Below are 7,500 nucleotides of genomic sequence, written 5' to 3'. Positions count from 1 at the left end.
CTTAACCCCTACTTTCCCACCCTTTCTTCTTTTTCACCCTTCTCCTACTCGACATTTTTTTACTTCTTCCTCTTCTTCTTTTCTTCTCCGCCTCCTCCTCTTCTTCCTACTCCTTCTCCTCCTCCTCCCAACCATTCTGTCCTTCCACCACCAGACCACAATTTTCTTCCCTTCCTTCTTTCTTTGTGGCGTTTCTTGTATTTCTTATTTGTCCTCCTCCTCCTCTTCTTGCACCTCCTCCTCCTCCTCCTCCTCCTCCTCCTCCTCCTCCTCCTCCTCCCTTCCGGAAACACACCGAAATTGCCCTTTTGCTCCTAATTCTCAAGCCGCCCTCCACGTATTAACTCTCTCTCTCTCTCTCTCTCTCTCTCTCTCTCTCTCTCTCTCTCTCTCTCTCTCTCTCTCTCTCTCTCTCTCTCTCTCTCTCTCTCTCTGTGTGTGTGTGTGTGTGTGTGTGTGTGTCTTACATGTAGTTTTTTTTTGCCTTCCTCGCATGTTACCATAATCTTTACTTTTATTCTTTTTTTCCTTTTCTTCTATCTAATTTCTTTAATATGTTACGTTTGCGTGTGTGTTTCTCTGTCTGTCTGTCTGTCTGTCTCCCTCCCTCCCTCCCTCCCTCCCTCCCTCCCTTTACTTCTCTTCGTTCCTCTGTGTGTGTGTGTGTGTGTGTGTGTGTGTGTGTGTGTGTGTGTTTCTTGTCTATGTTTTTATCATTTTCTTGCTTTACTTGGCATTTCGTACATTTTTTTTTTTTTTTTTGTATTTTCCAAGGAAGGGTAACGCTTTTGATGGTCTTTGTTTTGAGTTGCTGTATTTCCTGCTTTGTTTAGTTATTCGCTTGCAAGTTGTGATACACTATTCTTTTTCGTAAGCCAGGATTTGCCTTTGCAGTTTTGGGGGGAGTGAAAGAAGATTGCTCTGTAGTGCGCGTGGCGGAGGAAATTGTGGAGGTGGTCATGTTACTGTCATGTCTAGCGTAGTGGTGGTGGTGGTGGTGGTGGTGGTAATACTAGTAACAGTAGTAGTAGTAGTGGTGGTGATGGTAGTAGCTGTATTGGTGGTGGTGGTAGAAAAGAAGGCTGTAGTAGTAGTAGTAGTAGTAGTAGTAGTAGTAGTAGTAGTAGTAGCAGCAGTAAACAGTAACAATAGCATGAATAGTAGCAGAATTTGCGCAATTAACATCAACAGCAGCAGTAGAATTAGTGGAAGTTGTACTCGTAGTAGCTGCTAATGACTGTGGTGGCAGCGGTGGCAGTGGTAGTGATAGTTGCAGTGTTGTTGCAATTATGGCGGCGGGTGCAGCGTGTGTTGGTGCTGTAGGGTGGTGGTGGTGGTGGTGGTGGTGGTGGTGGCAGCCTCGTGGGAGGGGAGTCACTTGGTAATTGACGGTGAGACAGACATTCTGAGGGCTGAAAACAGGTACCGGGGTGGTGAGGTTGTATGGTGCACCTCATAAGGAGTGCTGAGTGCTGAGTGCTGAGGAAGAGTTGCAGTGTGACTCTGGGGTGCGTTTCATAAGGAGTGCTGAGGGAAGAGGTAGGATGGTGGTGCTTTTGAAGGAGTGCTGAAGGAAAGGGGACAGGATGGTATTGTGTGTGTGGGGTGTGTCTGATAAGGTGTGCTGAGTGCTGAGTGCTGAGGGAAGGATGCAGGGTGGCACCATTGTCTCAAGGGGAGCTGAAATATGTTAGTTTGTTCAGAGGTGGAGGTGTGTGAAGGTGTTTCAATATTACTAGTAACATCAACAATGACAACAATAACGTGGAAATATTGCGCAATACACAGCAGGAAAAGACAGTGGTGATTGTGACGGTGGCGGTGATGGTGATGGTGTTAGTTTCTGGTTGGTTGGTGTTTCTGGTGGTAGTCATGGTATTTATGGTGTTATGTTGTGGTGTTCATGGTGTCATTGATAGTAGTGGTGTAAGTGATGGTGATGGTGTAAGTTGATGGTGGTGGTGTTAGTTATGGTGTAGGTGTAAGTTATAATGGTATTGGCAGTCGTGGTAATATTTCAGCCTCCCCTAAGAAGAAAAGAGCGTCTCCAGGAGTGCGCCTTGCCGTCTATATAAAACGATACAATGGAGGGGAATATAAAGAGTGCTAACCATAGCGTTTAGCAGCGCATTGTTCGTAGCGGTCCCCACGCGATCCTCACTCCTCACCACTGCTCCCCCACTACCTCTCCCCCTCTTCCTCCTCACCTTCCCGCACTACCTCTCTCCTCTCCCCTCAGCGCCTCCCTCTCTCCCCTCTAACGCCTCCCTCTCCCTCCAGCACCTCCCTCTCTCCCTCCTGCTATTCCCTCTCCCCTCCTGCTCCTCCCCTCTCCCCAACAGTGCTTCCTCTCCCCCTCCATCACCTTCCTCTCCCTCTCTCTCTCCTCCAGCACCTCTCCCTCCCTGTGCCTCTCCCTCTCCCCCTTCCATCACCTCCCTTTCTCTCCATCACCTCCCTCTCCCTGTCAGTGCCTCACTCTATCCAGCTCCTCTCCCTCTCCCTCCCAGCTCCCTCTCCCTCTCCCTCCCAGCGCCTCTCCCTCTCCTTCCAGTGCCTTTGTCTTCCCGCTTTTCGCCGCTCCTGGAATATATTGCCAGCGCCGGAGACTATTTTTGCCTCCGTCAGGCTTGCCCTTCGGCGCCATTAGTAGGAGTAATATTCCCGCGCTGCCCTCCCGAGTGTTTTTTTTTCTTCTTTCTTTTTTTTTTGTTTCTCTCTCTTTTTTTTTTTTTTTTACATGCTTATGTGTATTGGTAGGAGTATTAAGAGCTCCTTCCTACCCACCCCCCTCTGCTGCAAGTTGACAGAGGTTGCTCCTCTTCTTCCTCTTCCTCATCTTCCTCTTCTTCATGTTTCTCTTCTTCCTCCTCCTCCTCTTCCTGTTTTTACCCCGTTTCTTTTCTTCATACGACTCGTGTTTATTTCTTTCTTTATTCTTTCTACTTCATCTTCATCTTTACCCTCCTCCTCCTCCTCCTCCTCTTTTTCTCCTCCTCCTCCTCTTGCTCCTCCTCCTCCTCCTCCTCCTCCTCCTCCTCCTCCTCCTCCTCCTCCTCCTCCTCCTCCTCCTCCTCCTTGTCCGTGTATTTTCTGCTCTGCGGCTGCTGTTAATATTTATTGGTGCGTTGTGTTTATATATCACAGTTCTCATTACTTTATGAACACAATAAGCTGAACACAATGTAATAAGTTGGTGGGGTTTTATAATAATGATGAGTGCTTAGTTAGACTAGTGTAATATTGTGTTTTGTGTGTGTGTGTGTGTGTGTGTGTGTGTGTGTGTGTGTGTGTGTGTGTGTGTGTGTGTGTGTGTGTTGTATTGTAGCTATTTGTGTTTCTTTCATGGTTTTATTTCGTTGTGTTTTGATGTTGTAATGAAATCGAATTGCCTAAAACTCTTTATATTTTTTTGTAGTGTTTATTTACATATGTCTACATGTATATTAGTGTATGTGTGCATGTGCCCGTGTGAAATTTATACCAGGATACTTGTATATATGCATGTATCTGTATATTCTATTCATTTATTCATATTACGTATGTATACAACTTAGTGAGACGATCTGACGTGTGTGTGTGTGTGTGTGTGTGTGTGTGTGTGTGTGTGTGTGTGTGTGTGTGTGTGTGTGTGTGTGTGTGTGTGTGTGTGTTTGTTTGTGTGTGTGTGTGTGTGTGTGTGTGTGTGTGTGTGTCTGTGTGTGTGTGTGTGTGTGTGTGTGTGTGTGTGTGTGTGTGTGTGTGTGTGTGTGTGTGTGTGTGTGTGTGTGTGTGTAAAATAATATGTAAAATAATGATAATAATAGCATTCGGTTTATTACTCTTGCAGTCTTACAGCTGAAAATCTACATGTTACATATTAACTTGCATACTAACATAGCTACATAGTACATCTTAAGTATACATTAACCTAGTGCGTATGTGTGTGTGCGTGTGTGTGTGTGTGTGTGTGTGTGTGTGTAAGTACGTACGTATATCCTCATGCATGTAAAATATATATGTAAGCTGACGGTGGGTGCGTGCATACCACCTGTCTGCTTGTCTGTTTACATGTCTGTACCTTCCTGCTCCGTGAAAAATACTAACCTGCTCCTGTAATCTGTTCCAGGTAAGCTGTCCAGCCTAAGCATACTGGGCAGGACTTGCCTCAAATTACGTTCGATCTTTCTTGCGAGTAAGTACACGAGTCTTCCCTTCCTAGGCAATGACCTCCTTTCTTTTTTTATGCTCCCATCCTCCTTTAATCACTCCTCCTGACGTTACTCTGTGCGTCCTGCCCGTTCCTTTCCCTGCACCGCCGCGTCCAGGCTGAAAGGGCGCCGAACACCTGACTGACGGCGAGCACAAAGGGAGGGAAAGATGGGAGAGACGGAGGCCAGGAAGGAAGGAAGCAAGAGTAGACAGAGAGGGAAAGAGATGGGAAAAGGATGGACGGGAGGGCAGGGTGTTGGAAGTGAGTGACCTAGAGAGAGAGAGAGAGAGAGAGAGAGAGAGAGAGAGAGAGAGAGAGAGAGAGAGAGAGGGAGAGGGAGAGAGTATATTATAGACAAATACAGAGCAAATAACTTCAATGTTCCATACGTCTGTGAATGTTGATTTTGTAGCTTAAGCAAATACCTGCTTCGTACGAGTTACAGTGCAAGGAGTCTTTTTAATGAGAGAGAGAGAGAGAGAGAGAGAGAGAGAGAGAGAGAGAGAGAGAGAGAGAGAGAGAGAGAGAGAGAGAGAGAGAGAGAGAGAGAGAAAGAGAGAGAGAGAGATAATAACATACAGCCAGCCAGCCAGTACTTCACCTCACTTGTCAACGCCATTTTACTTCATTAACACGGGAAAATATGACTTGTGCTGTCCCATTTACTTGAAACCCACGTCACTTTGCAGTCATTTTTCCTCCTCAATCTTATGTCTTAATTTTCTTTTTCTCCTTCTTTTGCTCCCTCGTCACAAGAATAAGTCGTCACAAGAGTACAAGAATTACTTTACCGTGAAGAGAACTGAGGTGACGTATACCACTCCCCCCCGTGAGAGCATTATAGAGACAGTCTCTCCCTTCTGTGTTCGTGTACATAAGTTGGCATGTGCTCGTACAAGGAAGGGAGGTTTTGCGTTTCCAGGTACAGGTGTAAAAACGTCAACCTGCCTTGTAATTTTAACTCACTGGTTGGTGGAGAAGGTGGAGGAAGGATGGGTGAAAGAGGGGGAAGGGTGGGTGGAAGAGAAAAATAGTGCGAAGGAATAAAACTAAATAAAAAAAAAATAGGAAAAGAGAGTAAAGTAAGAGCAAGTAAAGTAGTAGAATAAGGGAGGTAAAGAAGGAGAGAATAGAGGAGGAGTGGGTGAAAGAGGAAGGACTGTAGAGTTAGAAAGAAATTAAAATGAGGAACAAAAGAAAGAAGTATAAAAGAAAGGAGCAGAGTAAGAGAGAAAGTGGGAAATAGAGGAGAACAAATGAAACATGAAAAATAAAAAAAAAATGAAAAGAACACAGTAAAAGAGGGGAAAAGCAGGAGGAGGAGGAGAAAGAGAAGTATTCACTTGTTTCTACCTAATTTTAGTAATGGGAAGGGAAACATTGTTGCTTTTCCTATATCAGTCACAAGAGGAGGAGAAGGAGGAGGAGTAGAAGGAGGAAAAAGGAGGAGGAGGAGTGAAGAGGAAAAAGAGGAGGAATAGGAACCATTTTGCCTTCCATCACTTAACTGTAGTACAAGAAAGGATTACTTCTTCTTTTAATCTGTCCTTCATGGCAGATGTTGCATGAGGAGGAGCAGGAGGAGCAAAGGGGGAGGAGGAGCAGGAGGAAGAGGGAGAAGGGAGAGCAAAAGGAAAGTGGGAGGCGGAGGAGGAGGAGGTGGAAGTGAAGGAAACAGCTGATGACGACGAGGACAACAAAAAGGGAAATTAAGAGTAGGAAAAAAATAGTGAATGAGCAACAATTAGACTTATTCTCTCACGAGTGTAGTTAGAAAGAGGAAGAGGAAGAGAAGGAAGAAGAAGAAGGAAGAAGGAGGAGGAGGGAAGAAAAAAGAATACAATAGGAAACTATCAGCAACAGACATTCTGGTTCCTCTTAGGCTGTTTAATGATGAAGAAAATAGAAGTTTAAATAGAATAGTAAAGAGAAGGAGAAGGATGAAGAGGACCAGTACCACCACCACCACAACCGCCACCGCCATCGCCGCCGCTGCCGCCGCCAGCCGCCACTTCATTCCCTCCCTCATAACAACAGCAGCAGTTGGCGACAACGTGAACGCACGAACATTACGGGCAAACTGTAGCAGCACCACCACCACCGCCACCACCACCACCACCGGCACCACCACCACCACCACCACAACCACCACCACCGTACCGGATTGGGACATGTCGGGGAGGCGCGAGCAGAATTTTTACGACTCTCTTTACATATAGATTATGTTCACCCCCCAGGAAGGCTTGGCAAGGAGACTCCCTCATCCCCCGAGGTACCTTCTTAACCCCTGGCGTTCCCCTGGGGGCGCTGCGTAGCATCTTCTCTCCCCTCGGCGCTGTTTCCTCATCCTCGGATTTACGATTTTTGGTGCACATTGCGGCTAGTAGATTTGCAGAGACCCGCCATTTGACGCCCCCCAGCGGGACCCCAGGAGCTCCTCTCATATACTGGGGAGCACCATTTGTCCGGGGGGAGAAGAGGGCTACGTAGAGTCTATGGGAGAAAATGGCGAGAGGGGAGTTAGGAGTCTGGGTGAGTGTACTGGTATAAAAAGGCATAAATATTCCTTGTTGGGGTCTGTACGCCTTTTGCAATTTATGTATTTATTTATTTTCTTGATAGGTGGGGGAGGCACAGCGGGGAGATAAAGTCAGCTCGGAATGGTTTTGAGAGTAAATATATGAGTTATGGAGGCGCGGCGGGGAAAGGGATGCGAGGGTGGGGATGTGTGGGGTGGAGTGTATGGGGGGTATGAGTGTGTAATTTAGGAGAGGGACGAACTGGTAAGAGAAGCAATGGGTAAATGAGTAAATATGTAAGTTATGGGAGGAAAGGAGGGGATGGGGTGTGGGGTGGGAAGTAGAGTATGGGGAGGGTAAATAATTTAGATGGACGAATGGGGAGATGGGAGTAATGGGTTTACGTGTGATTTATTTACTGTTTCTCTCCAGCTGTTAGTATGTCCATTTGTTTGTCTGCCTGTTGTGTCTTTGAAAGTTTGGTCTATTTTCTCTTCTCTTTCCATTTTTAAAGACTACTAATACTTAATTTCCCTTCACTTTTAGAAATTTCCGTTCTTCTTTCTTTCATTTTTTTTGTATGTATGATTTTTATTCCATATATCGTTCTCTGTTCGTTTGTTTGTCTGTCTGTCTGTCTGTCTGTCTGTCTGTCTGTCTGTCTGTGTCTGTTTGTCTGTTTGTTTTTCTATCTGTCTCTGTCTATCTCTGTTTGTCTCTTTTTGTCTCTTTTTGTCTCTCTCTCTCTCTCTCTCTCTCTCTCTCTCTCTCTCTCCTCTCTCTCTCTCT

Source organism: Scylla paramamosain, chromosome 27, assembly GCF_035594125.1.
Source record: "Scylla paramamosain isolate STU-SP2022 chromosome 27, ASM3559412v1, whole genome shotgun sequence".
NCBI lineage: Eukaryota > Metazoa > Arthropoda > Malacostraca > Decapoda > Portunidae > Scylla > Scylla paramamosain.
The sequence above is the reverse complement of the archived record's forward strand: the minus strand, read 5'-3'. Positions refer to the sequence as shown.